The sequence below is a fragment of the Trichosurus vulpecula genome, chromosome 8 (genome assembly GCF_011100635.1).
Source record: "Trichosurus vulpecula isolate mTriVul1 chromosome 8, mTriVul1.pri, whole genome shotgun sequence".
NCBI classification, from domain to species: Eukaryota; Metazoa; Chordata; class Mammalia; order Diprotodontia; family Phalangeridae; genus Trichosurus; species Trichosurus vulpecula.
The window spans coordinates 103,742,954-103,770,921 of record NC_050580.1 but is presented as its reverse complement, the minus strand read 5'-3'; the positions used below and the strand labels follow the sequence as shown (position 1 = coordinate 103,770,921).

Genomic DNA, 27,968 nt, shown 5'->3' with positions numbered 1-27,968 from the left:
TATTATACCCCTGCTGCAAAAACAATACGAAAATAATAATAATAATAATAATAATAATAATAATAATGAGGGAAGGTGTGAAGCAACATATACAAAGATGACTTAACACAAAACATAGGCTGCTATTGTGTGTGTGTGTTGTATATATTGCTAACATCTAGTGTTATCAGGAAAGGCCTCATGTACGAGGTGGCATTTGAGATGAATCTCAAAGGGTGCTAAGGATTTCTCAGAGGCCAAGATAAGGGCAGAGAACATGAAGAACAAACAGTGAAAAGGCATCGATGTGGAAGGTGGAATGTTGTGTATGGCATTAGCAAGCAGCCGGTTTGGCTGGAATGGTGTGTGTGTGTGTGTGTGTGTGTGTGTGTTTGTGTGTAGAGTAATGTGAAAGTCTTTAAATATCCCTCTAAAACTATTATCTTGTGACTCTGAACATGTAGGCAAGGAAAGGAAAGTTCATAGTTTCCTTCACTTTGATGTTAGAAACCAGAAGTTGTAATCAATGTGGTAAAATGAAAGCACATACAGGGTGTTTTTGGTTACTTCTCAGTGATCCTGTAGATAGAGAACTTTGTTCCCAGGGAGAAGATTGGACCAGAGGTGATCTCTGATCAGATACCTTTAAAGGCAGAGTTTAACTTTAACCTATCACTAAGCTTCCTCTCTAATACCTGAATCCTTACACCAGAGAATGCAGCCACTTGATACAATAAGGACGTGAGCACCTGCTGGGTACCAAAAATTTTGTGTGTTTTCGTTTGATCCCAGAGTTACTCACTAGAGCAGGGTTTGGCAAACTATAGCCTGCTGGCCAAATCCAGTCCATTAACAGTTTTATTTTGTTTTATTTTATCCTATTTCTATTTTTAACTTATCCATTTATTTATGCATTCATCTATCTAGTTATCCACTTGTTTATTTATACCTACACACACATATATATATATACATGCATACCTACCTACCTACATGCATACATATATCCTGGGAGCTATGAATGGTCTCTACATTTTAAGCTACAACTTCATAAATATAAATGCAAGTTTATTTTAAAATGAGAAAAAAACATTCTTAGCTCTTACCACCATGCAAAACTACTTCCCCTTCATTATTATTTAGGAAGTTTTGGGAAGAAGCTTGCTTCCATTAAAAGCAGGATTGTATAGTGTATAAAAAGCTAGGAAAGACCTGGATTCCTGTCTCAGTCCTGGTTCTGTCTGCTGACTACTAACTGGCAAGTCACTTATGCTTCAGTTTCATTTTTTAAATCTATAAAACAGGTATGATAATTCATGACAAGCCTTAAAATGTTCCACAAATGTGAGGAGCTATTCTAATTAATCAAGGCAAGTTAGAAGAAGCCCAAACTGGGTCAAGGTGGCAAGGAAGCTGAGTAGAAGACTGGAGGGATTGGAGATCAGTGTACCTTTCTTCCTACCACAGCTTTATTGTTCCTGTCAATGTCCTAGGAAGGATAGCCCCAGGACTAGAAGGATTTAGGATGACAGGATAGTTAAGGGAAGTGTCACCAGCAAAGGATCCAGATAGCTGCTAGGCAAAGAGGATGGTTCTTGGTATTTCTGAATCAAAAGCTATGTTTAGAGGCCTGCAGCTATGACTGTTGCTCAGAGGCAATAGGCTGCACATTCTGACTCTGGTGCCTGAATTGTCCCTAAGCTGATACCACTGGAGGTGTGAAGAGGCAGAGTGTGGGCAGAATATGCATCCAGACAAAGAGGGGTGCACATGTTAAACATAGGATTATAGATTAAGAGCTGGAAGGGACATTAGAAACCATCCAGTACAAATCTCTTTTTTATGGATAAGGTAACGGAGATCTAGAGGTTAAGTGACTTGCCTAATGCCACGCAGGTAGTAACAGATAAGTACACACCTTTTCTTTGGAGGAAGAAACAAGGGTTTGCCAGCTTTGTATTAGAAGAGGTGAACAAGGAACTTAGGAACTGGAATCATCTTGATAGTTCTGGTTAGCCTAAGCAAGCCTCCCTCCAGAGTAAGGACAGGGGAAAGAAAACACCTAGATCATTAAATGTAGCTTCTGACAGAAAGTAAATTCTACCACCTTCTGTGTTTAACCCTCATTTGATCTACTTGAGATCGATGTATTCAGAGGGACCTGGGGTCCATTTAACAATTAAATTGGTATATTTCTTGTTTTTGTTATTGTTTAATCATTTTTCAGTTGTGTCTGACTCTTCATGACCCTCTTTTGGGAATTTTTTTGGCAAATATACTGGAGTGGTTTGCTATTTCCTTCTCCAGCTTATTTTATAGATGAGAAAACTAAGGCAAATGGGCTTAAGTGACTTGCCCAGGGTCACACAGCTTGTAAGTGACTGAGGCTGGAGTTGAACTCAGGTTTTCCTGACTCCAGCCCAGGCACTCAATCTACCGAACCTCCTAGCTGCCTGAGGTATATTTGTAAATTCCATCTCAATATAAAACCCCACAGACCCTAACTTCCTTGAGGTACTCAGAATCACTCTGCAAGGTTCTATGCAGCCCTGGTTTCCTGGAACTATTACATTTGCTGCTTCATCTCTCAGAATCAGAACCCATATTGGGACCTGGGGTTGTGGTAAGATGGTCAGAGCACATATATCCTAAAATCTTTTGTTTAGTTTATTGATTTGTGGATTATCCCTGTTGCTAGATGCAACAAGAGTGTAAAGCTTTTGTACGTGAAATCCTGGTCCAGATTGCTGGCAGAGACTTTGGAGTGTATTCTTTTTCCTATCAATGTTCTTTGGCTCTACAGGAACATGATTGACCATTGCCAAATGAAGACAATTATAATGCATATTTATAACAGGTTTTCCCCAACATTTGAAAAGGGAAACCAATAACCCCTTTGGTATATAAATTCAACCTGAACCAAAAGAAATTTTATGTAGACAACAGATTTTTTTTAGTAATGTGAATAAACATCTAATAAATTTTAGGTATGATGGATAATGCTTTACAAATTCAAGTTCAATTGATAACAAGGCAAGGACACCTGAATATATGACTTTATTAGTGAAAAAATATTACAGATACTAAGCTAGATTTTGAAAAAAAAGCCAAAAAAAACAAAAGCATGGAAACAAATAAAACCTAGCTGAGCTTCTGGGGCACCCAAAAGGATAGAAGGAGAAAATATATTTTTGATGACAAATATCAAGACCACTGCACTCTTTACCCAAGAAGGCAGATATATCCCTGATGCGTACATATTTAGAATGACTAGGAGGTACATTCTTTTGAGCATAAAGATGACAGACAGACCTGACATCCAAAGTGGATTATAAGCTGAACATAAATGAGCAATGCCTTCATTGATACTATAAAGTATTGAAATGTATACATATGTACACACATATGTACATAGGATGCATGATACTAGCACGTATTGAAATATATAGACAAATACAGTGCAGCAGGTCATGGTAGGGTATAGCATCCAAAGGACCAAGCTAACCCAGTATTTTAGGACTGGGAGTTCAATTAGCTAGCTGGGGCATAAAGTATTATAGTTATTGTTCAGAGAAATGGTGTAAATAAGAGAGGAGCTGACAGGTCAATTTAGGTAGGCAAATTCCATGACCTGGAGGTAAGGGAGTAAATAAGCATAGTTCAGCTGAAAAGCTGAGATTGATGGTAAGAGTTATCTCTACAAATGTAACACATACCAATACAACAAACATTGATGTATGTGGATTCATTGGATTAGGTGCTGGAGAAAATACGGATTTTAGATGGTTCTTGCCCTCAAGCAGCTTATAGTCTAGTAGGTGGGTAAGACAGTAACCAAGATGATAATAGTAATGAATAATGATGATGACAATTGTCAATAGTAATCATAATGACAATAACAATAATTGTTATGATGACTAACATTTCTATAGCACAAACATTTGTAAAGTGCTTTACATGTTACTTGATCCTCACAATAACCCTGGGATACAGGTGCCATGGTTATTATTGTGCTATAATGCAATACAAAATTACATGGGAAGTGCATTAAATATTTGTAAATTGAAATGCTATGTAAGATCAGAAGGAGGAGGTCTTTACTGGAGAGGGAATCAAGAGAAATTCCCCAGAGGAGAGGAGGTGGCATTTGAAGTAAGCTTTAAAGAATGGACATTAAGTAGGTAAAAATGGGGAGGGAAGGTATTCCACAATGGACTGTCATATTACCTTAAGAAATGACAAATTTGAAAATTGCAAGAAATATGGAAACACTGTCACAAAGTAGCAATGAAGTAATGCAGCATCAAAAATTTGAACGCCAAACACTTGGAACAGCCTAAAAATGTCCTGAAAGCATGAGAGTTCTGTGCATGCCTAGGGGGCAGAAAGTTGTCTAGTTTGACTGGAGTATAGAGCATTGTTATCACACTGATATAGAAGCAGAGGCCCCTAATCCATAATAAGGATCCCTGCAGACTTCATATTGACTTAATTTTTTAATGTCATGTTACTATGTTTTATTTTATTTTGTTAAATAGTTCCCAATTATAGGATGGCTATTTGCCACCTCTAGTAGGGACAATATGGAGCATTGTACTATGGGGTAAGGTGACATCTAGAAGTGGAAGAGCCCACTAATAATGACAATAAAGATGATAATATTAATATTTATATAGTATCTTAAGATTTTCAAAGCACTTTATACATGCTTCTTTTATGTCTTGTTTTCCTCATTTATTCTAAATGAGCTTCTTGAGAACTGGGACTGTCTAGAGGCTAGATTTGAGGGAGAAGAGAGGAAGACTTGAAAAAGCTTTGACAATGGTCCACGTAGGTGATAATGAGGATCTTTACTAGGGTGTTGGTGATGGGAAAAGAGAACAAAACAAGGATTCTTGTGATATTGCAGACAGAATTAGTTAGGATCTGGGAAATGATTGGTATGACAGATAGGGGGAGAGGAGAGAAAAGAACCCCAAGGTTGTGAACTTGGGAGATGACATAATAATTGTTCTAAAGCCTGATATTATGGCAAATGCTGTTGGTTTTCTATGCTCCTCTCTGGTTTTTGGGTATGGGAAACCTTGGTTTATAGGTAAATTCTGGTCCATGCTGGGTTGGGGATAGAGTTGGTTCTTGAGGGAGCCCCTGACAAAATGACAAGACAAAATTCTTGGGAAGTGTGGGCCCAACCGTTATACAGACCACAAGATCAGTTTCTGGCTCCATACCTTTAAAGAGACATAAATAAAATCCAGAGGTACAATGACTGGAATGATTGCGAGATGGAAAATAGGATTTGAGATTAAGGTGAGAGCAAGTAGATTATGTTTCATGTCAAAGACTGAAGAATCACTGGGTTTACTCCAATGCCTTCACAATATGTACTTGGAAATTATATGTTGTAGTGAAAATAGCTATAGAACAGAACCCAGAAGACCTGTGTTCACATTTTGGTCTGTCATTTACTTGGTTTGTAACCCTTGGGCAAGTCATTAGAATTGTACCTCAGTTACTTTTTCTGTCAAAGGAGAGTTTCAATAGATGATCAGTGAGCTCTGAGGTTACTTTAGCATTATTATTCTTTGATTCTGATTAGAACTGAACATTCTCATTACCCTGTGAAACAATCAAGAAGAATTTGGTTGGGGTTTGGAACTTACAAGTCCCAGAATGTTTATAAAGCCCTAACCTTAGGCACCAGGCCCCTAGCTAGTCCTTCGCGACAGAGGAGTTTATTTTTCATTCCCTCCTAGTCCCTTGTTTGACGTTTTTTTGAAAAAACAAAACCACTCTTTATTTTTGTGAAGAGAATTAGCTGAAAAGAATCTAATCATTCATATCTCCTGGAGACCAAGCCGGAATTCTAAATGAGTGACTCGGCCCCAGAGGCTTAGAGCTAATAGAGAGATGTGCCAAATCCAACAACCCTTTGGCTTTGTGGAGCGTGAGCTTTAGAAACCTCCAGTCCCATGGACCAAGATCTTTTTTTTGCCAAAGAAAAGACAACGTGGCCAAACCTTATGGTTGCTTTTTCTCAGACATAAAGGAAGTTTTGGTTATTAGAATCAGGAAGTAACTAAGCTGAGGACAAGGAAATATTAGAAACAGTAGATGATTATCCAGTGTTTGCTAAGTTTGAATTAGAATGGGTGGAAAGAGTACAATTAATCATCAAATATTAACTAAGTGCCTTCTAGGCCGTGCTTTCAACTACACAGAGTACAAGAATCTGCCTGTCCTCAAGGAGCTCCCAGTCAAGTGAGGGAGTTCAGACAGGTATAAAAAATTAAATAATAGTATTAGGTAGCATTTGCTAATTGTCATTGGGAGAAAGAAAGAAATATTAAGAGATCCCAGAAGAGGATGAAGTATTTCTGCAGTGAGATGGCCAGGGAAAACTTCACAAAGAATTTTATCAGTATACTGAAGGAAATTTAATTAGGTGGGTAGAAGGCATTTCAGATAGAGAAGAGAGTAAGGGAAAATGTGGCAGTGGGAAAATGTTAAGCATATTTAGGGGGCAGCAAATAGATCAGTTTTGTTGGAGCAGAGGGTTTGTGTATAGGAGCAATGGGAGATATGGACAGAAAAATGGACTGGGGCCAGATTGCGGATCTAGGCCCTTGAATGCCAGGCCAAGGAATTTCCATAGACTATGGACAACCATTAACAATTATTTAGTAAAGGTGCGATAGGATGAAAACTCTTTGAAATGAATCAAGGCTGGAAGGGAGGTGGTAGTAATATTTGGGCTTGACCTTTTTTAAGCTCATGATTGGGGTAACTTTACAATGAACTGTTGGCCAAAGTTTGTAAATGTTCCCTTTGACATAAATAAGGGTAGAAGGATGTCTACGTCCCATAGGCACTTCAATGTAAACATTTCCAAAATGGAACTCGTTTCCCCTGCTGTGTCCTTTCTTCTAATTTCCCTATTTCTATTTTGGGCACTGTCAGTCAATCAGATTCCCAACTTTTGCTTCCCCCCCGCAAACTCTTCCCTATCCCTTTGCCATTGTGTCCAGTTAGTTGCATCTCCTTGACATCTCTGCTGTCCATTTCTTTCTCTCTTCTCACTTGACCACCATCCTAGCCTAGGCCCTCACCATATCTAGCTTGGAAAAGAGCCTCCTAATTGGTATCCTGGTGTCCAGCCTCTTCCCCTTTCAATCTATCCTCCACATGATTGCCCAACCCCCGCCCCCCAAACCCAAACTTCCTAAACAATGATCTAACCATGTTACTCCCTTGTTCAAGAATCATCAATGGTTCCTTATTGCCTCTAAGATGAAATGCAAACTCCTCTGTTCACTTAAGGCTATGCTCAATTTGTCTGTAGCCTCCCTTTCTGGACTTATTTCACATTACTATCCCTTACTTACGTTATGCCCCAAACAAACTGACCATTTTCCCCATTCTGCCTCTGTATCTTTGCCCAGGCTGTGCCCCTTGCCTGGAATTCTATTGCTTCTGTGGCTTTTCTCAAGAGTTATCTATGATGCTGTTTCCTACATGAGGCCTGCCCTGATTCCCTCAGTTGTTAGCTCTCTCTCTCTTCTGAAGTGACTCTGTCTAGACTCTATATTTTCCTATCATGTGGTATCTTCCTAGTGGAGTATAAGGTCCTTGAGGGCAGTTTCATTTTTGTCATAGTATCCCCAACACCTGGCATAGTGCCTCCAACACGGGTGCCTAATAAAGGCTTGTTGACTTGAATTTTATTGAAGGGAAGTCCTAAACCCCCATTTCAGGTAGGTCATGGTGTTTTATACCTTTGGAATATTAAAATGAAATATTTATTGTATGCCAGTTATATACCAGGCACTGTGCTTGGTTCTAGAGCATAGAAATGCAAAAGTCAAAGAGTCTGACAGTCTCTCACCTCCCCAGGTCTCTTCTAACAGTTACTCACAGGTTCATGACAGTACAAGGGATGTAAGTTCAGCATGTAACAATGTGTGTGGAGGAATTGTGTGAATTCCAAAGCTTCTGGTAAGCTGTCAAAACAGTAGAAACAAAAGTGTGGTCTTGCTATTCTTCTGCTGTCTTTACATTTGGAGAAATGAATAAGGATGTTTGAAAAGCTACAATGGAGACCTTTTCTTGGTGGCACTAGGATTTGGGAGGGGGGTGAACAAGGAGATGTGTACAATAGGGGAACATGTTGCTTTGGTTACGACCAGGAAATAAAGACTTTGCAGGAGAAGTGAAAAGTGTGTGTGTGTGTGTGTGTGTGCGCGCGCGCGCGCGCGCGAGCTCGCGCGCGCGCGCATGTACTTTGTTTATTCTCCACTTGGCTGAAGAAGAAATTTCAGGTACCAACAGAGGAACAGGTGCTCCCAAGATTTAATTAGACACACAAATAGTATTTGAATCCTAGGCAGAGTTGAAATGCAGATCTGGCCCCACGGGGAGGAAACAATATAGATGATATTGTCAGTAGCGTGGATGCTGGGGAGTCATGCATGACATTATTGTTTGGGCCAGCAGTGAAGTTATCTCCTTAGAGTGCCATGGCCCTTTCACCTGTCAATGTGAAAGTTACCTAGATGACTACCCCAAACAAACTTTTAATTTTTTTCTTCAGTTTTGGCCACAGAAGGAGGACTCTATTCCTTTGCCCTCCAGCAGTGTGAAGACCAGGGTAGACCAGAAAGTTGTCAGAGAATTGATTTCTAGTTTACAGCAATGCCCCTGCTCACAATCAATAACATCAAGGATTTATTGAGGGCTTACTATAGACAACTCTGTGGTAGGCGCTGTGACAGAGATAGAAGCAGCATGGAATACTTTACCTTTTATCTTTGTCTTTACATCCCCAGTGCCTAGAACACAGTAGGTACTTAATAAAAGCTTATTGATTAATTGAAGAGTTTACACCCTGGGTCAGGAGCAAATAAAGATCTTCTGAGCCCTACAAAGATCCAGACATTAGGGGATAACAATAACAGTAAGATTGCAACAATGATTATCTTATTGGAAAACATTTTTACTTTTAAATCCCCCCCAAATTAGTGGAAAGTAGCCTTATGATTCTATTTTATTTGAAGTTTTTTTTAACATTTATATATATATTTTTCTTTTTAAAGTGTCCTTTTTTCAGTTAACATGCATTTATTTTCTCTACCTCCCACCTCTTCCTCATCCCCCACTGGAAAAAAAAGGAAAAACAAAACTTTTATAGCAAATATGTATAGTTAAGCTAACCAAATTCCCATGTGTCTGAAAATCCATGTCTCATTTTAACATTTACACTGGTACTTTGATGGAACTACAAAAATGTCTCTACATTGCTTTATTTTTAGAATATAATAAGAATGTACAGAGTTATAAAAAACAAACCCTTGAAAACTAAAGAAAATTATATGTCTTTTAAGGATATGGTTTTCAATATGTACATGGCAGACACCTTGAGAGGCCTTCAGGTAGCATTTTGCTCTACTAAATTCAAGTGCTTTAAAAAATAGTCAACTAACAATATGTGCTGTGAAATCTTGTGTTTTGTGGACCTTTCAGTAACTTATATAATGGTAAAGTTGTGGTATGCTGTAGAATATTGCTTATAAAAGCCTGTCTGTTCCTGTCATATCTTCATCTTGGTTGACCTCAATATGTGTGTAGATTATTCTTGTAAATTTTTTATAGAGATGAAAAGGTGGGCATATATGTTATTATTCATTGATATTTGTTCAATTGCCTTTTTGAGAGTAATAAAAAAGGCCTTGAATTTTTTCCAAGCACTTGGTATACTCTCCCATATCAGACATTTTCAGAATACATCCATCAATACCTTCAGAATTGTGCTGCCCCCAGCAAAGCCCTCCATTGTCTATATTCAGTGTACTTTAGTTGTGTTCTCTATCTTTGCCTTACATGTAATAAGCACTTAATATCCATCCATCCATGCATCCACCCATGCATCCATCAACTTTAGTGCCATTTCTATTTGCTCATGCCAGCACACGAGAACCTATAATGTTAGAGACCAGGTAGATCATCACCAATCTGTCATTTCTCTTATCATTTTCAAATGATAGCAATTGTTAATCAAGTGAAAAAGGACAATAAAATGACACTAATATATCAAGTGCTTTGTAAGCCTGAAGATGCAACACGAACCTCAATTTTACCTAGTATAATGGCTATAAAATAAAAAAGAGATTTGACAAAAGCTAAAATCATTACGTGAAATAAAATTTGACAAATTACCCTTCCCTATAATGTACGAAGAAGACACTTGTGTCAATTATAAAACCCCCATTTGCCTCAGTGGAAGGCCTGTGGGAGTGGGTAGAAAGAACAAACCATGCCATATAGTGATTTGTGTTGAATATAGGTGGGAGGCTTGCAGGACATTGGGATCAGGGTGGACAGTGAATGGGAAGATTTTAAAAATCCTGGGTTCCGAGTGTCCTTATTATCTGGAGCTAATCATTTGCATGTAGGTTCGGCATCAGGTCAGGATCCAACCATTGGATCTTCCCAGAGGTAGGTAGGTGGCACAATAGATAGAGCCCAGAACATGGAGTCAGTAAGACTCAAGTTCAAATTTGGCGTCAGATACTGGATAGCTGTGTGACTCTGGGCAAGCCACTTTACCCTCTGTTTGCCGAAGTTTCAGTAACAGTAAAATGGGAATGAGAATAGCACCTACTTCTTAGGGTTTTTATGAGGCTCAAATGAGAGAATATTTGTAAAGTGCTTAACACAGTGTGTGGCTTATAGTAAGTGCTTAACAAATGCATGTTTCCTTCCTTTTTCCACATTGTGAAAAAGGAGAGGGTTGAATAAAGATGCCGCAGGTGCATGGAATCAGCATACACACCATTTGAACTCTATACCTATGTTATAGTGTCTAAAAAACAAAAACTAGTTATGCTAGGCCAATAGAAGACTTGAGATAGAGACTGGGTTAGGCTCAGAATGGAAGGAAGGGGGTCCCTCATTGGAATGTGCCTTTATTTAGATAGGTCCATAATGTGTTATTTTAAAACATACTTAATTTAGTATTTAAGGGGAGATGTGATGGGAAAGAGCAATAAAGTTTTTTTATCTTAGAAAGTGACCCAAGAATTATATACCCAACACATGGAAGGAAGATGATAATGGAGAGATAGCCACAAGAAGGACCACAAGAATGTCGCATCAGTGGAGCTCAAGATAAGATAGCCAGAAATGAAACTAGAGTGAACCAAAAATGAACTGAGGCAATGACGTGTATCTGTGATAGGAAGGCCACTATGATGATGAAGCTTGGACTCTGACTGGGCTATGTGAACTACAGGATACGACAACTGATGTACAACATCTGGGGCTGATGTTTGGAAAGCATTTGTGAGCATCATGAGCTGGATGTTAGCTTAATGTATAGAAGAGTCATGTAGCCAGGAAAGTTGGAAGGGTGGGGCTTAGAATGTGTATCTACAGTGGGCCCATTCTCTATACTTTGTAGCTAGAGGTTTACAGGCTCAAAGAAATACTTGGATAAATTCAAGTTTACTCTAAATTACTCTAGGACCTTGGAAGGAGAGATGGGTCAGGAAGTAGGGGATGTTGGGAGGTAGCAACTGATATTAAGATTTTCATTAGTGGAATCAACTTGTCTTCTATTTGTTTAATTCCTTTCTGATAATCTTGGGGAGACTTATTCATGTAACTAGTGCAACTATTGTGCAATTGGGTACTGCTTAGCGTCTACTGGGGAGACAAGAATAATCCATCTGAAACAAGTGATCAACAATTTAAGATGGCATATAATCAGGTGATAAACTGAAGGTGATGGGGGTAACTTGAAGTGTTACATGAGAATCAGAGCACAGAAGTATTAGAATAGGTTGCAGTAATCATGGTGAGCTTAGAAAGAGGATCTGTGATTTGAACTGGGTCTTAATGGATGACCAAAATTTAGAATATAAAAGAAGAGATCATATCAGGAGAGAAGAATCATATACTGAAGGATTGGGGTATTGGAATGAACATGAGATACTATATGGTCCTCCACTAGAATGTAAGCTGTTTGAGGGCAGGGACTATTTTCCTTTTTGTCTTTATATTACTAATGTCTAACACATAGCAGACTTTTAAGAAATGCTTCTTGAATTAAATTAAATTGAATATTGGCTAGAATGGAAGATCTGTGTAAAGGAGTAGTTGAAAATAAGGTTGGATAAGTAGAGTAGGTCCAGTTTATCTCTTATTTATGAAGGCCAATTAATTGTGAAGAAGTTGTTACCACTCCCGTCCCCCTCCCCTCACTCCATTGAGCTATGGTTGGGATGGTTGTTTTTGAAGAGTTCTTTAGCCAAACATTTTCAGTTTGTTTTTTTAAGCTGAATTTTATAGATTCTTTAGAGTTGGCTTGTTCACGATTTTCTGTCTCTGAATCAAAGATGATGCTGGGAGAATTTCAGGCAAGATTTTAGAAGGATTCGTGAAAGGGGGATCAAGGAATGTAGCATCTGTTTCAACGTAGTTGTTTTAGATATGTGTGTGTATGTATGCATGTATTAAACACATAATCATACAGTCTTTAGTTCAATCTATAAACCATCTGTAAACATTAACTTAACTGTTGAATTGGATTCAATGAGCATCTTTATGTTGAGAATTCTCAGATTTACTTATCCAGCCCAAACCTTGCTTCTGACCTTCACTATCATATCTCTCTACTGCTTACTAGACATCTCAAACTAAATATCCCATAGGCATCTTAAACTCCACATATCCAAAACTGAGTTCATTATTTTTTCTTATCCCAAACTTTCCCCTCTTTTTAATTTCTGTATTGAGGGCAGCACCATCTTTGCAGTCACCAAGGCCTGTAACCTAGGTGTCATACTCAAAACTTCACTCTGACCCCTCTGTATCCAATCTGTTGCCAAGGCTTATTGGTTTCATCATTATAACACCTCTTAAATATGCCCTCTTCTCTCCTGTGGCAGCTTCCACTACCAGGCCCTCATCACTTCATGTCTAGACTATTAAAATAAGCTCCTCGTTCTCTCCCCACTCTAGTCCATTTTTAACTCAGCTGCCAAAATAATCTTCCTAAAGTGTGAATCTGACCATATCACCCCTCTACTTAATAAACTCTAGTAGTTCGCTAACACCTCCAGGATCAAATATAAAATCTTCTATTTGGCATTGAAAGCACTTCATAATTTGCCTCCTACCCACCCTTCCCACAACACTTTACAGTCTTCTTACACCTTGCTCACCGCTCCCCACCATCTCTGTGATCCAATGCTGGCCTCCTTGCTGTTTCTTGAATGAGACATCTCACCTCCCCACTCTGGGCATTTTCATTGGTATTCCTCTCATGGCTACAATGCTCTCCTTCCTCATTTCTATCTTCTGATTTCCATGACTAACTTAAAGTTCCAGTTAAAATGACTGTTTCTACGGCGTGTCTTTCTTAATCCTCCTTAATTCTAATGTTTTCCTTCTGTTGATTATTTCCGATTTATCCTGTATATAGCTTGTTTGTATGTGGTCACTTGCATGCACTCTCTCCATTTAACTCTGAGCTCTTTGAGAGCAGGGACTGTCATTTAGCTGGTATCCCCTATGCTTAGCATAGTGGCCAGCAATAGTAGGAACCTCACTGACATACTGACTATTGCATCTCTATATATGAGCTCCTTGTCTGGTTATCGGATAATGTCTATATTACTGGAAGAACCAAATTAGATTGATCAAAAGATGAAAATAAGTTGCAGTTAAATGTAAGGATGGGTAGCTAGGTAGTGCTGCAGTGGATAGAGTGCTGGCTTGGAGTCAGGAAGACTCATCTTCCTGAGTTCAAATCTACTCTTAGAGACTAGCTGTGTGACCCTGGGCAAGTCACTTAACTCTTGTTTGCCTCACTTATTCATTTGTAAAATGAGCTGGACCAGGAAACGGCAAACCATTCCAACATCTTTGCCAAGAAAATCCCAAATGAAGTCAAGAAGAGTCAGACATGACTGAAATGACTGAACAACAACAACAAACAATGTAAGGAGGGCTCATGGGTTCTCTTCAGAGACATAAAGAAAAGAGTCAGCTGAGTTGGTTTTATTGTGCAGACTTGGCAACAAGAATAATGATTTCATAGGGTGCCAGGTCATCATGTATTACAGTGCTCCTGATAGGCATTTGAAAACAAACAAAGAAACAAACAAAACTACCATGTAGATAATTGCAATTTGTATGCCAACATCTGTTGTGGGGGATGAAAGGAAAAGAAATTCTACAGAAAATCCAATAACACTCTTCAAATTAAATCAACATATAAAACTGAAACATGGTGACGTCAATGCAAAGGTAGTCATAGAGGATGATGGCAAATACATTGAAAAACTTAGCTCAGGAGTAAGAAACAAGAGAAGCAAAGACTTTTTGAGCAAAAAGGGTCCTCAGACATACATATCATGAATACTTTCTTCAAGAGAAAGGAAGTGCTGGACATAGTGAAGAATATATAGCCTCATAAAAGATTGAAGTTGTTGCATTCAAACAGGAAATGACTAGTCAACAAAGTGGGAGTCATTTCCAAGTCAACTGTTTGTATATAATCAACTTGTCTGAGCATATATCTAAACAAATACCAAATTAGAGGAGAGAACAAAATTGAAGAGAAATGGTATCCAACTGGTGCAACTTCAACGTGATGTTTTTGAGTATGCAATTGATGCCAAAAATGGGAAATGGGCAAGGGAACAGGTATGACAGAGACTATTGATATTTTCTGAGGAAGTTTAACTATTATAAATCAGTAATACAACAAGCAGACTAAAAGATCTTTGCAACCGCTTTAGTCAAAGTGATCTCGATTCCCCTCCTTGCCTCCAACTATACCAGGGATATGACAACCAAGGGTTATACTGGTTCAGGATATTAAGTTATTTGTAAACATCTTACAGACAGGGATGCTTATAGTTTGTTAATAATATCATTTAACAAAACAGATAGAAGTTATTCAGGTAAAAACAAATTTACAGAAAGATAAAAAAACCCCAGTTAATCCAGATCATTCTAAAAGCATGAACCTGGAAGGTGGGCAACACATGAATAAACTGTTAAGTTTTCTGTAACAGACTTTCTTTTCATTAATGACTGTTGAGCCTCTATATTTGAATATGAGAAAGCAGAAAAGGTACTAAAGAAAATAAAGATGGGAAAAGAAGCTGGACCACCCCAATTACAAAAAGAGGAGTTCTGTGCTGAACTGATTCATAGATATTGGAGGATTGATTCTGAAGCTACTAAAAATAAGGAAGGATACACAAACTTTGAAACAAAAACCCCTAAGGTTTTTAGGATTAATTAAAATAAGGTGATCACGATAATTTCAATAGTGCTGACCCATATGCCCACTTTTTCATATCTACAATATCCATATGAGAATAATTTATCCAAATATTAAAATTCACCTGCATTGAGGATATGATATGAGAAGAAACTGACAAATTTTTATAAATTATATTCTATAGCAGACCATATTTTTATGCTCATGAAACTGATTAAAAGGTAAAGGTATATAAGATCCCAATATGTTCCTTATTTGACTCTAAAAAATATTTGATTCATCAGAGCAAAATACAGCTTTCTGGTCTCTCTTATCCAATAAGGTATCTTCCATGCATATCTGATGTCTGGAAAGAGATAAGGACAAAGATAACTTTGAACTATGACTTCTGATTATTCAATATGAAGCAGAGTATAGAAAAGGGGAAAGTATGCTCCCCAAAGTTATATGCCACCATTACAGAGGATGTACAGCACACAGTTCAAATGAAAGTAGAATTATCTATAGATCAGGAGGTCCTTCAGATGGCCTTGGATGACACTGTGCTAATTATATCAATCCTTGAAACACTGTAGAGCTTCCCAATGATATCCATATTCACTTGAAAGTGTTTGGCTTAACTATTCACAAAGAGAAAAATATAGATGAACAATTCCTGTTGTGGTATGCAATTGAATAGAGAATCTATTGATCTGGAGCATGAATGTATGTAACTATAGGAATGCCTAGAGCATGGGTTGGGTGTGCTTGAGTGTTCTGGTACATGCAGTCCACCATCTATGCATGACTGTCTATATAACTTGGACAGACTCTATGGATGAACAATGAACTGAGCTCAGAACTGAATAGTAGTAGGAAAGCTGGTTGTATTTTGGATATTGAGTGTCACTTTGAATGATTCCAAGAATCTCCCTGAAATAAGGGATGATTTTAAAAAAATCAATATTCCTTCAGTGGTGCCATATAACTGCAAGTCATGGCATTTTGCAATCGAAAACTCACACACATACATACATAAATGCGTATGAAGCACATGTGTAGATGTACAACTCATGCATGTTATATTTTTATTCAGTGTGCACATATTAAAGAAAGTATATAATCTGAGTATATAGTTATTTCATAATGGGCATTATATATATAACATATATGCATACACACAAATATTTATGACATGAGCATATTCACAACAACATGCACAATCACATATTCAAATACATACATATTGTATGCATATACATATGTTTATATATAGTCACACATGTACTATGCCTGTATGTGTGTTTCTATAACTCTTATAGAGCTAGTTTCCAATTAGTGTAAATAATGAGCCCCCTCTCCCCAAAGTGATCACATTATTCAAATTCACTTGAATACTTACTGTGCTGGAATCAATGACCATATTTTACATAATTATAACTTTGAATGGTACAAATTTGAATATATGCAACCACTTCAAGGGATTCATTATTCACATGAATCTGGCTTAGTGTGTGTATGTGTGTATATGTATATGTATGTATATATGTGTGTATACACACACATATACACATACAATACATACACACTAAAATCCCTTCCTGATTCTTATTGTGGTGTTCAGATGCCTCTGAATTCTTGAATCCAGTGGAATGTAAACTTTCATAGGTTCTACCTAGTTGGAAAGGCTTTGAGTGACAGATCATGTGCTTGTCATCCAAGGATCAGCCTGGCTAAGCTCAGAAAGACTCGTCAGCAGATTGGCTTCAGGCTGATGAATTTTTCAGCCACAATAATTCTTGACAACTGTCTGCTGAGATGTAGAGGGTTTGTGATCTGTGTTGGTGGAGGGCGTGTACTCATACTGATGAAATCACCGACCTTTGCAATATTGAAGTATGTAGGCATCTAAACTAATACATATATAATCAGTTTTTATATATCTCTTCTTTCCCTCTACCGAACCTAATTGGTTTTGTTTCATTTCATGGACCCTAGAATATTAGGTCTGGAAGAGGTTGTAAAGATATTCTAGTCCAAACACCTGATTTTACAGAATGAGGCTACAAAAGGTAAATGGTTTACTCCATATTTCACAGCTAGCTTGTGGCAGAGCAAGAATATGAAACCAATCACATGATTTCTAATCCAGTGTTCTTTTAAATAAAGAGGAACACTGAGAATGAAATTACCTAGAAGGGTGCCAGCCATTTAACTACTTTATCTCCTGACAGTTAGGTGGCACAATGTATAGGGTACTGGATTAGAAGTCAGGAAGAATTAAGTTCGAATTTAGCCTAGAGACTTTACTAGCTAGCTGATTTATTCTGGGTAAGTCACTTAACATTCCTGGGTCTCAGTTTCCTCAAATGTGAAAAGGGAGTAATAATGGCAGCTACCTCCCAGGATTGTTTTGAGGATCAAGTGACAAATTTGCCAAATGTTTAGTACGGTGCGAGGCACAGAGCTTCTTTTCTAAATCTATGGTCATCTGACATTTCTCTTTCCATTCAAATTTTTGCCTTCAATTTTCTCTATGTTTGTTAAGAGTACCACTGTAGCCTCCTATAAAGAGTGCTGGGCTGTGATTAGAAGAGCTTGATTTGATACAGACAGGGTAGAATATTAAATTTGGAAGAAACCTTATGAATCATTTAGTCCAACTTTCTCATTTGACAATTGAGGAAACTGAGCCCCAGATCAGGGAAGCCACTTGCCCAAGGCCACAGAGCTTTTGTTATTGCTATTGGGCGGGTTCAGTCATGTGGGACTCTTTGTAACTCCACTTTGGGGTTTTCTTGGCAAAGATACTGGAGTATACTAGATTTGCCGTTTCCTTCTCTAGTTCCTTTTTTCAGATGAGGAACTAAGGCAAACAAGGTTAAGTGACTTTCCCAGGGTCACACAGCTAGTCAGCATTTGAGGTCAGATTTGAACTCAGGAAGATAAGTCTTCCTGACTCCAGGCCAGGCATTCTATCCACTGCTTCACCTAGCTGACCTGGCCACAGAGCTTAGTGTCAAAGCATGGAATGGAATCCATGCTCAAACACCAAATTTTATGTTTTCCCTTCAAACAATTACTGCTCCCATTAACAGGTATGCCTCTGCTGCTTCATCTGCTATGATGTGAGGTGAGTCAATTCAACCTCTCTGGCCTTCTGTTTCTTCATGTGTCATAGGGCTAATGTGAGTAATACTTACCTGAATTGACTAACACCTACCCAGTTATGAGCACTGAGTGAAAGAGCAGGTAAGGAGATACTCTGAAAAGTTAAAAGCTACAGATATGTTAGGTCCTATTTTATCATGGAACCTCAGAGTGGTATAAGTGTCTCACAGACCTTCTTCACAGTTAGCATTTTGTCCTTTTCAAGGTCCTTCTTAAGATAAGGTAAGAATCTCACTAATCTCCCTTCCATCTTGGTTGCTGTATTTTATCTAGATTGATGATGGGGTTGCTTATCAGCCAGAGTGGTGAAGTTCAGCCTATCTAGGGAGGTGTTAAAGTTTCCTCACAGACTGTTATTAGGTTCTTGAATTCCCTCTTCCTTCCCTCCCCCCCCCCACCCCCAACATTAATATTCTCTGTACTTGCTCTGCCTGGAGAGAGGGGAATTTTTATTCCTACAGGAATGTTCTTTGTTAGCTAGCCCTCACTCTTGGCTGATTGTGAATTTAATTCACTGGGTTTCAGATTTCTCTAATTCCAGGAATATTTATTAAGGACCTACAATATGCAGAAACCATGGTGGTTGCTGGGGGAAGGGAGAAGATTCAAAATTTGAAATAAGATTTGGTACCTGCCTCTAGCAGCTTCTATTCCAGTAGGGGAGGCAAAATAAAAAACAAACAAAAACCCACGGTGGTTAGAGAAGTGGACTTGGAGTCAGAAGACTCGAGTTTGTATTCCTGCCTTAAATTATATGGTTGTTGAGCAGAAAATGCTTTGCAAACTTCAAAGTTTCATATGAATGTGAGCTCAAGTTAGGACCATGGGTGAGCTGGAAGAGACTTCAGAGCTACAATACAATGTTAAATTTTAATTATTCAGATACTGTTACATTTGTGGTCATATTGTCATATAGCAATTCTGATAAGATATTAACATTTAAAAAAATACTGGCCTTTTGCTTTCACGGGGTTGTTAAAGGAATTTTTCTATCTCCTAAACACAATCAAACCTATTCTCTTCTTTTTGTTCAAATTCTGGCTTAGCTCCTTGTCTATCTGTACTGCGTATAAAGTTCTATAGGTTGTCTAGCTGCATATATACTGTAATCTGGGCAAGCCATTTTTCACCCACTTGGCCTTTCTTATGTGGATAGTCATGCTAAACTTCTTCGACTGATTATAGGTATCTTCCAAGAAGTTCTGATATTCCAGGGGGATACATAACTAGCAAAATGTTGTCTGAAAAATAGGAGTATCTGAAGGATTTCACCATCCACAAGAAATCACTCATCAACTTGGATGGATCTCATTCATCACAGTTGTGAAAAACTGTGATAAATATGTTTTTCCCTCCTTGTACTTCAACCAGTAATTATGATCAGAGGGTCAGTGAACAGGGTTACTTATGTTGTTATATATTTTGAGGAGTATCCAATAATATAACATATAATATATAATATAATATAACATAATATAATATGATATAATAATATTATCTGGATGGGAAACACATTGTGGAAATTAAATCTGTATGATAGCATTTTGCTGTATTGAATCAAATGTTTTTTTCTTAATAAAGAAATAATAAGGACTTCTTTCAGTCAACTGTAAAATGGCAAATATGTGTTTCACTGTTAAATATTGCTTATGAAAGTCTCCCAATACCCTACTAATACTCCAGTCAAGGATGCCCTTGATTTGTGCATAGATAACCCTCACAAAATTTTTGTATAGATGAAAGAGTAGGCATGAAGAGTTAGGTAGTTATTGATATCTCAGTTTTTTTCAGTTTTAATAAGTTCTGCAATCCACCCTTCTCCCATTGGTATCTTCCTTTCTTTCATATGATTTATATATTGATCCCTTAATACCCTCCAGAACAGACCTCTTCTTATATAGTTGGTCCAGTTTTCCTCCTTTCCCAGTTTTTGCTCTCATTAGTGTCATTTTTTGCTACCCTATATGCATATCTGTGGCTGTGATGTTAGTAGCCAAGTGTGGTGGTTTCATTGTCCTTAAAGGAAATAATGCTTTGTTAAAATATTTTTTTTTTTACAAATCTTATCCATGTTTCCTTCTGTTTGATATTTTCCTATTTTTTTTACCTTGAATTCCTTTAGGATAACTTGCATAGTCGAATAAACAAATGAAGGAATGAATGAACAACAAATCATTTTTCAAGTGTTTACTACTTGCCAGACACTGAGCTAAGCCTTGGGGAAATAAATACAAAAGCAATCCCTTGACATCAATAGAGGAAGACAATGCGTGTCAGGGCGTAGTGGCCAGACAAGGGTATTTTGATATCATAGGGATCACAATATCACAGGGATATTAAGTAGTGCCATAGGGTTATTGATTGAAATGTCCTTTCCCAGAATAACAGTGTTGATTTGGTTACTGTTCCCAGTGCTACAGGTGGAAAGCAATTGAGGTTGGGGGAATAATACAAAAGATAGAAGCGTACATGAACTTGGCTGAAGAACAATGTGTGATAGGCCTAGGTCAGCTAGATCTGGAGAATGTCACAGTCTGGAGTGGGTGGGAACTGAACTGCTGGGTTGGAAGCAGAGGATTAAGTGAGGAGGCATGGCATGGAAGTGGCTAGAGAGGCAAATCTCTTGCCAAGTTTTCTTTAAACTGGTTTTACCCACCACTGCCTTTCTCTGCATCATGAGATAATATTGCTTATAATTGTCCACCATCCTTCTTCATAAGATTTTACAAATGAGTTTATATTTTGCCCCGGGGTTACCTTTGGCAAGCTCCTCTCTCCATTTGGCATCATCAGATGTTTGCTGACTAAGTAAGGGACTTTCCATCTCCTTGCTGTAGCAGTGGATTTACATTGATTAAACTTCTATATAAAATTATTATAGTCAGTGTCAATGCCATTTCTGTTATACAGAGCAAATTGTAGGTGCTTAGTAGATGTCTGTAAAATTGAGTAATTCCCTGAAACCTTTGCGGTACTTAGGGTTTATTGTAATTAAAGTGCTATGTAAATGTTAGAATGATGTGTGAATGTGAACTATGTGACTATGAGGCTGACCTTTGCTTATCTTCATTTTCGAGCCACCTGGTATAATAAGAAGAGGGCTGGATTTGGAATTAGGGACCATGGATTCAAATCCTTGTTCTGCTACTTGCTACCTGTGTGACATGGGGCCAATCACTAAACCTTTCTGGACTTTTATTTTCTCATCTAGATGAGCTACAAGACTTCTAAGATCCCTTAGGGCTCTAAATTTACAGTCCCATGGTCAGTGTGTTTATTATCTCCCAGGAAATGTCCAATTCCTCTCTGGTCCACTCTTTTCCTCTTTTCTTCAGAGTCATTTGCTGGGTGCTTAGGGAATGCAGATTAATGTCAACGTTAACCTCAGTAGACACATTAATAATTTATGGATGTGGTAGTGGTGGGAAAGGGGCACCAAGTTGGGGATACATATCAACCAGCTTCCATGCCAAATAAAAATAACTCCTTAAATGCATGCGGTTTTGCATTCTTCAGGCTGCTCTCCTTTCATTTGCATGGATAAATGAGAGGTGACTAGATTAGTATCTCAGTCTTTGTTTCCCCTACAGTACAGCCTATAGCAGGGACCTTACAAAAAGCCAGCACTCTGTAAATGTTTGCTGAGTGAATGAATATAGTGACAGGCACATCTATGCTCACAAAACACCGATTTCTCTTGTTTCAGGCCAATTTGAATTCAGTCAGTGTACCACACCAAACCATGTATCCTTCCTTATAAGAAGGCTAAGGTAAGAGCAGGGATACCTTTAAGTGGTGGGTGCTACTACCAGATAACTGAATTATCACAGGAGGCAGCTGGGACTCTCAGTAATTGCATTCTCACATCTGTCTGTGATCTCATTGATCTGAGTAGGTCTTCTCCCTAAAGATACCAATGTTAGCATAGTCTATGAAACTCATCCATTTATTCCCTTAAGGTGGTAGGGCTTCCTCTCTCTTGACCTAGTGAGGCCGCTAGTGGAGCACCAGCTATCTGTTGATTATTCCCTTGCTCTCCTCCTATGATTATCTCCTTTTTCTTTTTGTTCCCACACATCTTTGTTGACATTCTTTACTCTGGTCCTTGCTTGTAATGCTCTTGCCCACCATGCGCATTTCCATTGCCCTTTGGAGGATGCCCACTTTAAAATCTTCAGAGACTGCAGGGTTGGAAACCTGCTATGGAAAGAAATCTCAGATGGAGAGAGTCAGGACATCTCAGTTCCAGACCTGATTTGGCCACTAACTAGCCATGTGACAGCAAGTTACTTCCACTCACTAGATTTTAGTTGCTTTGTTTCTAATTTTATACTATGAAGTCGTTACGCTAGGATGATCGTGAAGATCTTCAAATTCTATTTTCAAAAATGCATAAACCAGTGACATTTTTAACCACATGTAACTATTTATATAGTTTGAGTTTTTGCTTTGTGGAGGTGAATCCCATCTTTCTTTCTGGATGTTAGTTCCTCTAGGTCAGATTTGATGACTTATTTCTCTGGATTCTTGTGTTCCACAGCACTTGTCTTTGGTTTGGTTTTCATCAATGCTCCTATTAGTCTGGTGGCACTTTGGAAAGGAAGGGGCGGGATGTTTGCTCAAAGCTGCTGTGCTCCAGAGTGTGAGGTTTCCAGGTAGGAGAGTGGATAGATTTGTAAAACACACACACCCCAGGATGCCATCTCAAATGCTAAATGAGGGCAAGGCTTGAGGAAAAGCCTAGTTACTGAGTGCAGGGGAAGCAGATGTTAATTAGCTTCCACTTTGGGCTCAGCAGGACCTTTACAGTAGAGCTGTTCATGTCTCTGGCAATTGGAGGCCCATGAGAAATGTCACCCCTGGGATATCGTTAGGGAAATTGGTAGCTCCACATTAAATATTATATTTTATTACTCTCTGCTCCTGTGCCAGTGTGAGGTTTTAGCTATGTTGATGGGCAGATTTAGAGCTACACAAGAGCATTTGTTCCTGGGCTGGTTGGGCAGAAGCATAACTCACCTCTACCCCGACAGGAACTTAGTGTTGACTTAATTTTCTCTTAAGTCTAACCTGCCAGGAGGAGGAGGAATAGTGTTTACACTCACCACTTCCCAAAATGCACAAGTGCAAAGATCATAGAATCCTAGAGTTGGATGAAAAATTCAAGGTCATGTAGTTCAACCTTTATTGTTCCTCGACACTCTGGAAAATGGTTATCTTAAATTTCCTTTCAAGACTTAGAAAATTGGAGAAATCACCATTTATGAAGTCCTATTCTGGTACTGTTACTAGGAATTCTGGCCCTTGGGTCAGTGGGGTAGCACCTGGGGAGACTATGAGACCATCCATAGTGTGGGGACTGCCAAGGTGGGGAGAATTTACCTGCAGTGGGGCGGAAAGCCTTGGGATTCCTTTTTGGTATATCATCCTCATTGTGGCTCAGGAAGCTTTCCAGCAATTCACTCATGTTTCTGTGCAGCTATGGTAGAGAAGACCCTTTTCTTCTGAAAACAGCCTGAGCCTCTTGCATATAGCCTGTGACCTTCAAGTACCCTCGACTCTCTTTTTTTTTCCAATTAGGGATGTAGTGAGAGTATGTGTGGAAGGGGAAGTGTGAGCTATGGTGGTTCTTCTGCAATATTCTTCTGCAGTATCTTCTTTAATCCTGGGATTGAATGAGGACTTGGAGCAGATAGATCTGGCAGCAGATCTGACAGAAAGACGTAGATGACTGGAAGTAGGTCACTGAGGTTGAGATGTTACTGCAGATTTGGAGCTGGGTTGTGGCCCAAGTCCTTTTACCGCTAAGCTTCTTTTTCCTGTGCTCTATATTGCTTTGACTCTTTTTGGACTATTTTGTTCCTTCCTATCCCTGTCCATTTCCCCAGACGCTAAGGTGCCTTGGACAGATGGCTGAGATTGAACTTTTAGAGCTATTCTAGAAACTTCCTCTCTGAAAGGAATGCATTCCCCCCACCCTGAAAGTCTGTATCTTGCCCAGTGCTTGATAGAAGTGAAGGAAAGTGCTTTATGATGATAGTTGTTTACACTTGTAGATGAGTCCCCTCTGGCTCACCAGGAGAATAGGGCTAACTTCAGGGCAGAGTGTAAACAACCTACTGTTTGGTCTCACTGCTTACCTCTCTTCCTTCTCTATACCAACTTCTACATGGATGATAAAGAGATCTTCCAAAAGAGATCTTCCCAAAGTGCAGGTATGACTATTGGATTCTCTTACTCATTAGATTGCAGTGGCTCTAGTGGCTCCCTATTGTCTTTAAGAAAAAACTCCTTTCTGGCATTTAAAGCCCTCATAATTTGACTCCAACCTACCCTTCCAGATTTAGTTTCGTATACACTGCTACACACACACACACAAACACACACACATTTGCATGCACTTATACATACATACACCCATATATGCACACATACATATGTGTGTATATATGCACATATATGCACACATATACATATATATGTACACACACATATGTACAATGCATACCCACACCCTACATTGTTTCATCTTTGTCTTGTATTGCCACAGTCTAGTCTGCCACGGAGAAGAACTTTAATAAATTTTTGTTAATTGTTTGTGATGTGAAAGGATTTATGATTTAAGTTTGAGTCTTTGCCTCCAAAAAATTTTGTTGTGATATTTGAGAGTAAATGGGATACGTTTTTCAAAGTATGCTGCTAAAACAGAGGATTAGAAAAAATAATATTAAGAACATAAAGAGGTCTATGGACACTGGGGATGGAGTCTAGGCGGAAATTGCTAGCCAGAGCATTCCAGGGTAGGCAGAAGCTACCTGGCTATCATTAGGGAAGGAAGCAGTCCCAAACTGAGCATAGAGGGGCCTAGGCTTGTGCAGGGAGCTGGAATGGGTGCAAACTGGCAACTCTCTTGCTCATTGCCCAGTTCCAGGTCAAAGATCCAGGGCTGAATAAAGAGAGGATTTCTACCTAGAGGGGTCATTGCAAGGTGAGGAGAGGTTCTGGGCTTCAGGGTGTGTATAGAAGGAAGCGAAGATCTTTGTAGCAGATTTCTTAAACTGGAGAAGTTTAAGAATAAAGCTGAAGAGATCACACAAATGGGAAAAGGACCCATATGTACAAAAATATTTATAGTGGATCTTTTTGTAGTAGCAAAGAATTGGAAATCAAGGGAGTGCCCATCAAGTGGGGAATGGCTGAACAAGTTGTGGTATATGAAGGTAATAGAATACTATTGTGCAATAAGAAATGGGGCTCATACGGACTTCATAACCTGGAAAAACCTACACGATACAATGCTGAGTGAGTGGAGCAGAACCAGGAGAACTTTATACACAACCACAGATATATGGATTCTGTGATGACTAACCCTGATAGACTTTACTCTTAGCAATACAAGGTGCAAAGACAACTCCAAAGGACTCATGATGGAGACAGCTATCTACATCCAGAGAAAGAACTATGAAGTATGAATGCAGATTGAGGCACACTGTTTGCTCTCCATTTTTTCCCCTTTGTTTTTTTTCTCTTTTGTTTGTTTTTGTTTTTTTTTGGTTTTGATTCTTCTTTCTTCTGATTCATTCCATTGGTCATGATTCTTCTTTACAACTTGACTATTGTGTAAATAAGTTCAATGTGAAGTTATATGTAGAAGATATATCGGATTCCATGCCATCTTGGGGAGGGGGGGCGAGAAAACCTGGAACTCAAAATTGTGTGGAACTGAGCGTTGTAAACTAAAAATAAAAAAAATCTTAACTATAAAAAAAGAGTGGGGGTCTGCAGCATGTGGCCTTGGTTTCAATTCCTGACATTGTTACTCAATACTAAAAAAAAAAGAAATAAAACTGAGTTGGAATCCCCTTGGCTAGGGTCACAATGTTACACAGGAAGCATTCAGGCAGTACTAGAAAGAGAAAATAGTAGTGGGGGATTTTCCCCACTGAATTAGGTCCCAGAAGGAATAATGAAAATGTATTTTAAAAAATAGTGTTTGGGTTCACTTAACTCTATGGAAAAGTAGATGGAGAGTTGGATTTTGAGTTAGCAAAAGCTGAGATCAAATCCCCTTTCAGACGTTTATTAGCCTGTCACAATTTACTTACCTGAAAAACAAGGGGACTGACATGGAGGACCACTAAGTCCCCTTCTAGCTCTGAATTTATAATCCTACAAAAATATTTAGTATGTATTAGGAATAAAGCAGCTGCTCACCCACCCAGTGTTTTGCACATAGCAAGGTGTTGGTGGGTGTTTCCTGATTGGCCCCTGGTGGTCTACCACGGATCCATAGAAAGACTGTCCTTGTTGAGCGCATGTGATGTAGAAGGTTACTGTGCTATATAGCGACTGTGGTTGCAGGTACCATTGGCAGCACATGGACTGTGGCCCTATTCTGGTTGGCTGAATACCAGCTTCATGGGGCCTGACCAATCTCTCTCTTCTCCCTCTTTGCCAGGAAGCCTTAGTCTAGGAAATGGACAGCTCAGGGCTCCCAGTTCCATAACCTGGTGTTTCCTTACCTCTGACCGTCTCTCATTTCACTTCAATTAAATTAAATAATGTCCTTTAACTACCCAGGAAACTCTGGTGTTATTACCTCAGTGCTCACAGCCAGAGAGAGGTCAGGGAGCACCAGCTGGTGGGCAAACAGGGAGCATGGGCAAAAGGCAGACATGGGCAAACTAAACCCAAAATAAAAAAGGGCTGATACATGCCAGTTTTGTGGGAGACAGGCATATAGAACTGTAATAAATTTATTTATATTCTTTAAAAATCAAACCTGGACTTGGAGAAAGATTTCACTGTCCCACATTTAAGTGGGCACCCTAGGTCCTGAAAATCAACCAATCAATAGATGTTTGAGTGACTTCTATATGCTCAGCACTGGGGAAGTGAGAGGCAGCACTGGGGAAGTGAGATATGGCTGACACTTTCAAGATATTTACAGTCTAGTAGGAAAGATAAAGCTCACATTGGGAAAGTTTAGCCTGAAGTTAAGTGCTAAACTATGATTTCTATCTTTTCCTTTGGTCTTTGCAAGAGAGGATCTGGTAACAAGTCATGATTGCCTAATACTGCCTGGAGGCTACCTCCTTTTGAGAGACAGTGCTGTCATAGTAGAAAGTAAGTTCATTGAGGGCAGGAGTGTTTGGATTTTGTCTTTGCATCCCTAGTGCTTAGATGCAGTAGGTGATTAATACATGTTAATTTATGTAAGTGAAGCTAAGGACCAAAGCAGTCTGTCCAAGGATATAGACTCCTAGAGGAGGGACTTGAGAGATCCTCTAGTCCAACCTATGCCTGATATATCTGGTCCCTCTATGTTACCGGATATGGTCACCCAGTCTGTTCTTGGACACCTCTCATGATGAGGATCTCACTGCTCTATAAGGCAACCCATGCCATCTTTGGCTAACTCTAATGAAGTCAGCAACGTATCTATGAATAGAACTATAGAATTTTAGACTTTGTACATTGGTGACTTGGGTTTCTGGTAACTGTGCCTACCAGAAGAGATACCTCATAAAGAAAATGAGATGGATGA

At 38.9% G+C, this 27,968-nt stretch overlaps 1 pseudogene; it reads right to left on the bottom strand.

The window, feature by feature from the left end:
• Window positions 1-23,888, bottom strand: part of LOC118829593 — a 192,029-nt pseudogene extending 168,141 nt beyond the window's left edge.
• Between the last annotated feature and the right edge of the window lie 4,080 nt (window positions 23,889-27,968).